The following is an 11005-nucleotide window of genomic DNA, read 5'->3' on the forward strand; positions in this document are numbered from 1 at the left end:
CCACAACCTCAAACAGTCACACTCCAAACTCCACTATGGCCAAGACCAAAGAGCTGTCAAAGGACACCAGAAACAAAATTGTAGACTTGCACCAGGCTGGGAAGACTGAATCTGCAATAGGTAAGCAGCTTGGTTTGAAGAAATCAACTGTGGGAGCAATTATTAGGAAATGGAAGACATACAAGACCACTGATAATCTCCCTCGATCTGGGGCTCCACGCAAGATCTCACCCTGTGGGGTCAAAATGATCACAAGAACGGTGAGCAAAAATCCCAGAACCACAAGGGGGGACCTAGTGAATGACCTGCAGAGAGCTGGGACCAAAGTAACAAAGCCTACCATCAGCAAGGGCATTGAAGACGAAACGTGGCTGGGTCTTTCAGCATGACAATGATCCCAAACACACCGCCCGGGCAACGAAGGAGTGGCTTCGTAAGAAGCATTTCAAGGTCCTGGAGTGGCCTAGCCAGTCTCCAGATCTCAACCCCATAGAAAATCTTTGGAGGGAGTTGAAAGTCCGTGTTGCCCAGCGACAGCCCCAAAACATCACTGCTCTAGAGGAGATCTGCATTGAGGAATGGGCCAAAATACCAGCAACAGTGTGTGAAAACCTTGTGAAGACTTACAGAAAACGTTTGACCTGTGCCATTGCCAACAAAGGGTATATAACAAAGTATTGAGATAAACTTTTGTTATTGACCAAATACTTATTTTCCACCATAATTTGCAAATAAATAAATTAAAAATCCTACAATGTGATTTTCTGGATTTTTTTTCTCATTTTGTCTGTCATAGTTGAAGTGTACCTATGATGAAAATTACAGGCCTCTCATCTTTTTAAGTGGGAGAACTTGCAGAATTGGTGGCTGACAAAATACTTTCTTTCCCCACTGTATATATACTGCTCAAAAAAATAAAGGGAACACTTAAACAACACAATGTAACTCCAAGTCAATCACACTTCTGTGAAATCAAACTGTCCACTTAGGAAGCAACACTGATTGACAATAAATTACACATGCTGTTGTGCAAATGGAATAGACAACAGGTGGAAATTATAGGCAATTAGCAAGACACCCCCAATAAAGGAGTGGTTCTGCAGGTGGTAACCACAGACCACTTCTCAGTTCCTATGCTTCCTCGCTGACGTTTTGGTCACTTTTGAATGCTGGCGGTGCTTTCACTCTAGTGGTAGCATGAGACGGAGTCTACAACCCACACAAGTGGCTCAGGTAGTGCAGCTCATCCAGGATGGCACATCAATGCGAGCTGTGGCAAGAAGGTTTGTTGTGTCTGTCAGCGTAGTGTCCAGAGCATGGAGGCGCTACCAGGAGACAGGCCAGTACATCAGGAGACGTGGAGGAGGCCGTAGGAGGGCAACAACCCAGCAGCAGGACCGCTACCTCCGCCTTTGTGCAAGGAGGAGCAGGAGGAGCACTGCCAGAGCCCTGCAAAATGACCTCCAGCAGGCCACAAATGTGCATGTGTCTGCTCAAACGGTCAGAAACAGACTCCATGAGGGTGGTATGAGTGCCCGACGTCCACAGGTGGGGGTTGTGCTTACAGCCCAACACCGTGCAGGACGTTTGGCATTTGCCAGAGAACACCAAGATTGGCAAATTCACCACTGGCGCCCTGTGCTCTTCACAGATGAAAGCAGGTTCACACTGAGCACGTGAAAGACGTGACGAGTCTGGAGACGCCGTGGAGAACGTTCTGCTCCCTGCAACATCCTCCAGCATGACCAGTTTGGCGGTGGGTCAGTCATGGTGTGGGGTGGCATTTCTTTGGGGGGCCGCACAGCCCTCCATGTGCTCGCCAGAGGTAGCCTGACTGCCATTAGGTACCGAGATGAGATCCTCAGACCCCTTGTGAGACCATATGCTGGTGCGGTTGGCCCTGGGTTCCTCCTAATGCAAGACAATGCTAGACCTCATGCGGCTGGAGTGTGTCAGCAGTTCCTGCAAGAGGAAAGCATTGATGCTATGGACTGGCCCACCCGTTCCCCAGACCTGAATCCAATTGAGCACACCTGGGACATCATGTGTCGCTCCATCCACCAACGCCACGTTGCACCACAGACTGTCCAGGATTGGCGGATGCTTTAGTCCAGGTCTGGGAGGAGATCCCTCAGGAGACCATCCACCACCTCATCAGGAGCATGCCCAGGCGATTTAAGGGAGGTCATACAGGCACGTGGAGGCCACACACACTACTGAGCCTCATTTTGACTTGTTTTAAGGACATTACATCAAAGTTGGATCAGCCTGTAGTATGGTTCTCCACTTTAATTTTGAGTGTGACTCCAAATCCAGACCTCCATGGGTTGATAAATTGGATTTCCATGTATTATTTTTGTGTGATTTTGTTGTCAGCACATTCAACTATGTAAAGAAAAAAGTATTTAATAAGATTATTTCATTCATTCAGATCTAGGATGTGTTATTTTAGTGTTCTCTTTATTTTTTTGAGCAGTGTATATGATCATGAGGCATTTGTAGGTTATATTCACTAAACATTCATATATATATACACATATACTATATATACATATTTACACATACATATATACATACATACATACATATACACACTTTTTTAGAATATATCTTTATTATTCTTCGCAAACCCTACCACCCCTCTCCCATTTGGAGTAAACAAATCACCCAGTATTACTATCTGCAGCGTAGGTAAATGTTGCAATTCTATATATATATATATAAAACATTCAAGTTGCAAGAATTTTGTATAATAATTTAAATAGAAAAATTCAAAGTTTAATCCGGTGTCGTTTTGTATGTCAATTCATGAACCATGTGCCATAGAATCGGTACATCAAAAATCTCTTCACAACTATTTTGCAATTTATATGGCACAGCTGTAATTTTTTTGGTCCTTAAATGAAACTGGTATATATTTTTATTTATCACAATTTTCTTTAACCATTTTTGGTCTTTAATGCAGGGCCGACAGACAAGTTCCTTACTTTTTCCTCCTTCCACTTGGCTCATCCATTTTTGTGGTAATGCTGCAATTAGTTGTAATTTTGGGTAGAGCAGACATTTCCATGTCTGTGATAGCTGCATGTGTAACATACTGTAACTCCACCAGTCCTATTTATGATATCATTTACAAAGATTATACTTTTTTATCAATTAGTATATTTTAGTTTAACCACAATAGTTGTTGTATTATTTGTTCTGTCTTTTCAGATGGATTAAACTGAAATTGCAATCAACTTTCTAAGGTTTGTTTAAAAAATAATGATATTTTGGAGATAATTATTCAGTTCTAATCTGAATAAAGGGAAAAGGGACATTCTTGAACATGGGGTGAGACATTCTGACAAATTTACTAGAGAACCATTTCGGATTTACGTAAGTATAACTTTTGTATGACTGATGCCTTTAGTGAGAGGTCTAATGCTTTAATATTTAATCATTTCTGTCCTCCAAATTCATATTCAATAGATAAATGTCCTTTTAATTTTGTCTGGCTTGCCATTCCAAAAAATATATATATTTTTTTTGTTCATATAATTTAAAAAGCAGGTCACTAGGTGTAGGCAAAACCATATGCAAATAGGTAAACTGTGATATGACTAAAGAGTTAATCAGGGTGATTTTTCCAAAAATAGACAGGTATTTTCCTTTCCATGGTAGCAAGATCTTATCTATTTTTGCTATCTTTCTATTAAAATTTATTGGAGTGAGATCCTTTCTTTATTTCGGGATATGTATACCGAGTATGTCCACATCCCCGTCAGACCATTTTATTGGTAAACTACACAGTAATGTAAAAGTAGCATTTTGTGTGATCCAATACATAATATACTACACTTATCATAATTTGGTTTTAATCCAGAGAGGTTAGAAAAAGTATCTAGATCCTCTATGAGACTGTGGAGGGATTCCAATTGAGGTTTTAAAGAAAACAAGAATCATCTGCATACAATGACACCTTTGTTTTTCAGCCATGGATTTCTAATCCCTTAATATTATTGTTGGATCTAATTTTAACGGCTAGCATTTCGATGGCAATAATAAATAGATTTGCCGATAGTGGACGACCTTGTTTAACTCCTCTTGATAGTTTAAAACTTTCTGAGATGTAGCCAATATTTACTATTTTACACCTATGGCTAGTATACATAACTTTAACCCATTTTATAAGAGATTCTCCAAAATTGAAATATTCCTGGCATTTATATATAAACTCCACTCATACTTTATCAAAAGCCTTTTCAAAGTCAGCTATGAAAACCAGGCCTGGATTCCCGATATTTCATAGTATTTTATTGTTTCCAGTACTTGTCTTTTATTATCTGAAATGTATCGTCCATGTAAAGAAATCTGTCTGATTAGGATTAATAATATCTGACAAAACCTTTTTAATTCTATGCGAGAGGCCTCCAATTTTTTAAATGGACGGGATCTTTATATTTACCACTTTGATCCTGTTTCAGTAATAATGAAATCAGACCTTCTTATTGCGTGTCTGATAATCTACCGTTTATATAGAAGTGGTTAAAACATGCTAATAATGGTCATCTGAGTATATCAAAAAAAGTTTGGTATACTTCCACTGGTATGCCATTCAGCCCTGGAGTTTTCCCGGACTTGAAGGCTTTAATTGCATCAAGAAGTTCCTCCTCTGTAATTTGGCCTTCACATGAGTTTTTCTGTGCAGATGTTAATTTTACATTATTAATAGCAACAAAAAAAATCCATACAATTAGCTTCCGTTAATGGCGATGGAGGAGACTGAAATGAAAACATATTCTTAAAGTGCTTTACTTCCTCTTTCAAAATATCGTTCGGTGAATCATGAGTGACTCCATCATTAGTAACAAGTTTCAAATAATTTGGTGCATTTTTCCTAATAATCCATCCAGTTCACTTTATTTTTATAATATATTACACTGGATCTTTCTTGAATTAAGTTCCTTCATTTCTTTTTGTTTTTCCTCTAACTTACTCTGAGCCTTTATGGTACTGTTTTTATTGCTACAGTATCTGTCTGTACTGTTAGTGCTTCAATTTTCTTGGTTAATATGTACTCTTTTGACCTATATTGCTTTTGTTTTATAGATGAGTACTGAATTGCATGGCCTCTAAAGGCACATTTAAAAGTGTCCCATACAATAAGGGGATCTGCTGTACCTATGTTATGTTGGAAAAAGCAAGTTATAAATTATTCTGTCCTCGTTAAAAACACGTTTATATCCAGTAGGCTTTGATTACATTTCCAATGATGTAAGAGTAATATATATATGCCAATTATGTGATGATCCGACCGCATTCTGTCCCCTATCAACACTTTTTAAACGTTTGGTGCCAGAGAGAATGGCATAAGAAAGTAATCAAGACGACTAGCTTGATTAAGCCTGCGCCATGTATATCTCACTAGGTCAGGGTATTTAAGTCTCCATATATCCACTAATTCCAATATATCCATGACATTCATGATTTCCTTAAGTGCCTGAGGGTGATAGTTTCGGTGCATAGAGGTATTTAAAACCGTATTAAAATCTCCCACCATAATAATAGAGTCTAGTGTTGCTTGTAGAGTTGATCAATTCTTATATCTATTTTCAAAGAAGCTTGGCTCATCATTATTTGGGCCGTATAGGTTAATAAGCCATATCTGTTTATGGTCCAATAACATATTTAAAATCATCCATCCACTTTGAGGATCTGTTTGGACAATTTGCGAGTTTGGATCAAAATTACTGTTAATTAATATCATCACCCCTTTTGAGTTTCTTTGCCCATGGGAGAAATATATTTAGCTCCCCAGTAATTTTCCACAAAACATCTAAAATTGTTGAAAGAGTTTCCGGTAAACAATAGATATTATATTCCTTCTCTTAAATACTGATCGTCTTTTCTTATTATCTGCTAAGCCATTACAATAACTGGCTATACTTATTTCATCAATGATCATAATGAGACACAAGTTTCAATTCTATTTATCATAATATATGTTTGTAAACGTACCATTAAAAAGTGACATGATGATTTAGTATCTATATAGCTGTACCATGATATTTGCATTGCTACTAAGTAAACCTCCAATTGGTCCACACTATTCCACCTGCTAAAACCCCAACCACCCCTGACCCCCCGGAACCCATGGCCCCGGAGAGACCGGGACCCATCCTTCGAAAAGAGCACACAGTGCCGCCCACAGAACAGAAGCAGATCAACCGCCAAATGCATTTAATCGCCCTCACCTCTATTTGTATTATATATAGCCATTAATATATATATATTTAAAAAATCCTGTTTATCTTATTTTCCATAATTAGCCATTAATATTTGTAGTAATGTAGGCAGTTTAAGCAAAGGATTATTAGGATTAAATATTATTTTAGCAAACAATTATTGTGATTCATCCTATATTGTCCCTAACATCTTTTACTCCCGCGCAACAGTTGTGGGATACACCCACACACACACACACACACACACACACACACACACACACACACACACACACACACACACACACACACACACACACACACACACACACACACACACACACACACACACACACACACACACACACAACCCCTTTCCCCCACACAACCATAGACTCAGATTCTCAACAGTTGCACCATCCCAGAGTCCAACTCAAGAAAGGTCTTGATTTACGAATGTTTAAACAGTTGCATCTGTCTGAGAAGGCCTGCAAAACTGAGCAAAAAATGGGCAGAAATGGTGAGATTTCATTAACCACTGCCACTTCCTAGGTGATAGAGGTCAGATATACCCCCTTCCCCTGATACACCCACACATGGTCCCCCGTTGTGACTATATTCCCAAGCAAGTCCGTGCAGTCAGATTTTGTGCCACCAGGGGCACAATAATATACCCCCTCTCTGAATGTCAGAGTGTGACCCCCTCCCCATGGGTTACTGCAGCTAGTGTTGGCAGCACTGCCACTGCCTGGGTGGGGGCACCCCACCGGAATCCCCACCGGCTAGGTAAAAGGTCGTCAAGGTTCTCATTAGCAGCTTTGAGAATTTCCTTGTAAATTATGCTCTCCCATCAGGGGGCTCCGGCTTCGCAGAACCAACCCTGCCAGGCAGGATCAGAATCTTGAGGGGGCGGTGCTGCTCTAGAAGGTCTCTGACCGCATTTTGGCTGCATACAGGCTGCTTACTGCAGGCCCATAAAACAGATAGGGACTTCTCCTTAGTATCTGGGTCGTTCAGGTGGGTGTCTAGGGTATAGGGTTGTGGACCATTCCATCAATATAGGACCATAAATAAATGTATTAGATGTATAATTTATTTTACAAATGTAGTTTCCCATGATAGGACAATAAATAAATTAGATGTATAATTTATATTAAAATGCAATTCCACCATGATAGGACAATAAATAAATAAATAAATAAGATGTATAATTCATTATAAAATGTATATCCCTCATCTGCACAAAATTGAAAGCTCTCTCACAACCCCTGCTCACAAACATACATTGGTTCTGGGATATGCAACCTTTTCCTTTCTCACACACTTAACGCCACACTTTCCCAAACACCAAAAAACACACACCACACCATCCATCTCAATACATCCACACACGCCCACATACTGTGCCTTCTGTCTGCTGTTTTTATCTCCACAATGTTGAATTAATGCTTTTGTGTTCCAATTAGTTATATTTGAAGATAGAAAAGCATTTTTTTTTTTGTATTATTACATTCCATACCATGGCTAGTATTGTGTGTTTCATTATTTGCCTCCTCTATGAGTACTTTTTAATTTTTAGAATAGCCATGGAGTAGTGTTTGTGTCTCTGAACAATTGGTTATCAATACACAGTTTATCGACAACGAGAGCTACGCGTTTCCCTTTCAATCTATTTTCCTTGAAAATTGGATACAGAACTTTGCTTCATTCTGCAATTTCCTTCGGGAACTGGTCATTCATGCCTATTTTCGTGACAGCAAGTCTTTTACCCAGGCTTTTAACCATTATTTTATCTTTAAAGAAAGCAAATTTGGCAACGACTGGGCGTTCATACCTTTGCCCTCTGTCTGAAGCGATGTACCGTTAAAGTTGGATTTTGTCGATAGCTTCACGTGGGTTCTGAAGCGCTGCAAGGAGGTACCTTCTAACTACAGATTCAGGAACTTCTCATTCTTTCTCTTGGATACCTGTAAGTACCAGATTCTCTCTCATGGATCTAGTCTGTATGCAGGGGCAGAAATCCCGGGGGGGACGGGGGGGACACGACCCCCCCATCCTGGGAAAAATATGATTTGTCCCCCCCAGTATATCACTGAAACATAACAATGTAATTTAAATAATATTAATAATAAGCAATGAAAGCAATTGTGCTGATTATAGACACTTAATAGTGCGTTTTTAAGTTTCAAAAGATTGCGACCCCCCCCACCCTTTGCCTCACAATGGTTTGATCCACTGCCAGTTCCTTAGCTTGCTATGTAACAGAGAGGTCGTATCTACTGTAAATTAGTGCTTCAAAGTCCCTGTGATACGGTTAGCGATAAACTGAAATCCAAACTGAACAGAACTACACTCTCTTCTACCGCAGGCCGTTGCGCTAGCGCAAGGGAACTTTTATTTATTTATTTATTTTATTTCACCTTTATTTAACCCGGGTAGCAGAGATTATAGCAAACACCACTGAAACTGAATTGGTGCTCGCTAGCTTTGCAAATTCAGCTATTGTTGGAAGCCAGCCAATATGAAACAAACTATTAAAATTACAAAAGGTTGCAGCATATGTTGTGTAAATGGTGAACTCATACAGCTGTCAACTCTTGTCATTTTAATCCGTTTCACATTTGCTAGCTACCTTTTAGATCGAAGCCCAAATAGAATGATTGAAGATGATAGAAGCCCATCTCCTACTGTAAATAACCTACACACTGTGTGTGTAGCCAGCCAGCCAGCCAGGTAGAAAAATGGCAGAAAAATAAAAGACGGACATCAGAGTATTTTTCAATACACCAAAAACGCATAGTAAGAACCCTAGTAGCCTAATATCTCAAAGACTAGTTGATAAAATGTTTATAAGAAAGAAATGAAATTCTAATGGAAATGTTTCACAATGATGTCATTAGGCAGAGCAGGCAACAGATGGCACACAGACAGCAGAGTTGGGGACAGATATGCAGGGACAGACTGGCAGAGACAGGGAGTCTCAGGTAAGTTTGTTGAGTCTTTGTTTGGCAACATTATGAAAGGTTCTCAATTTTTTTGACTTGTAAAATAGGAACATAATTGGAAAATGCCATGGATACCCCCACTCTCAACTTAAACTGGTGACTGAACTAAGATTTGTTAAAGGCAATGGTATTGCTGTTGTGATTAGTTGTGTAGTTTTGGGTACCGGTAGTTAGGAGTACGGCAAACACCTTATTTCTTTGGTTCCTCAATATACATTTACCATATTACAATGTAGGCTATGTGTTACAGCACTACTTTTGGTGTCCCCCTCAGGAATTGCTCTTGAGAAAATGTCATGTAATTGTCCCCTCCAAAGTTGATATCAGATTTTCGCCCCTGTCTGTATGTCAAGCAAGGCTTCTCTCAGAACGATGTTCTCCTTCTTAACTTTGGTTTCAATCTTATTGACTGTCCCTTTTAGCTTGTTTGTGTCTTTCTTGAATGTCGCAGCTTTTTCGTCACTCATCTTGAGGCTTGCCTTCAACTCTTTTCTATCCTTACTGACTAGTTTAAGTATGCCCAGTTTGTCATTTATTGATTTTAACAGATCGGTTTCGACCTTTACCATTCCCGGTGGTGAAAAGATTGAATCGTCTGTGTCTGTAGAACAGTGACGTTTTCGTTTTGAGATAGGTTCCCGTCTTCGTCATGTTTGGGTGTTGCTTGTTTTCATAATATTTGTCGCTAAATTTCTCTAGTCTTATGATCTGTTTTGCGTTGTTATCCTGATTGAAGGTTATTACCCACAAGATTGTGAAGTGCTAATATTTAGTCTAACTTACTAATATTGAATATTACGTTTTTATCTTGAGGTGATCTACATTGCTTGCATTCAGTCTGCCATCTTTCCTTCACAGTCTGCCATCTGTCTATGAATTTGAGAGTGTTTACATTTCTCCAGCCACATCCCTCAACTTTTTACCGAAACAGGGGCGGAGAATTAGCTTTGTTATTGTTTCAGCTGCTGATTGCTGCTTTAAAGGCCTACTGTGTTAACACAGTCTTAGCCAAGTACAAACATCAACACATTATTTTCATAAATGCATCATTTATTCATTATTTATTTTAGAGGCTATGTTTAAATTATTTTTCACTTTATACTTTCATGGTAACATACAGTGAATTTGGAAAGTATTAAGACCCCTTGATTTTTTTCAAAATTTTGTTACATTACAGCCTTATTCTAAAATGAATTAAATCATTTAATTCCCTCATCAATCTACACACAATACCCCGTAACGACAAAGTAAAAACTGGTTTTTAAAATTGTTGCTTATTTATAAAAAATGAACAACTGAAAAATCACATTTACATTAGTATTCAGACCCTTTACTCAGTACTTTGTTGAAGCACCGTTGGCAGCGATTACAGCCTCAAGTCTTCTTGAGTATGACGCTACAAACTTGGCACACCTGTATTTGGGGAGTTTCTCCCATTCTTCTCTGCAGATCCTCTCAAGCTCTTTCAAGTTGGATGGGGAGTGTCGCTATTTTCAGGTCTCTCCAGAGAGGTTCGATCGAGTTGAAGTCCGGGCTCTGGCTGAGCCACTCAAGGACATTCAGAGACTTGTCCCGAAGCCGCTCCTGCGTTGTCTTGGCTGTGTGCTTAGGGTCATTGTCCTGTTGGAAAGTGAACCTTCATCCAAGTCTAAGGTCCTGAGTGCTCTGGAGAACGTTTTCATCAAGGATCTCTTTGTTCTTTGCGCCATTCATCTTTCCCTCGATCCTGACTAGTCTCCCATTCCCTGCCACTGAAAAACATCCCCACAGCATGATGCTGCCGCCACCATGCTT

Source organism: Salmo salar, chromosome 04 (genome assembly GCF_965601325.2).
Source record: "Salmo salar chromosome 04, fSalSal1, whole genome shotgun sequence".
In the NCBI taxonomy this organism is placed as follows: domain Eukaryota; kingdom Metazoa; phylum Chordata; class Actinopteri; order Salmoniformes; family Salmonidae; genus Salmo; species Salmo salar.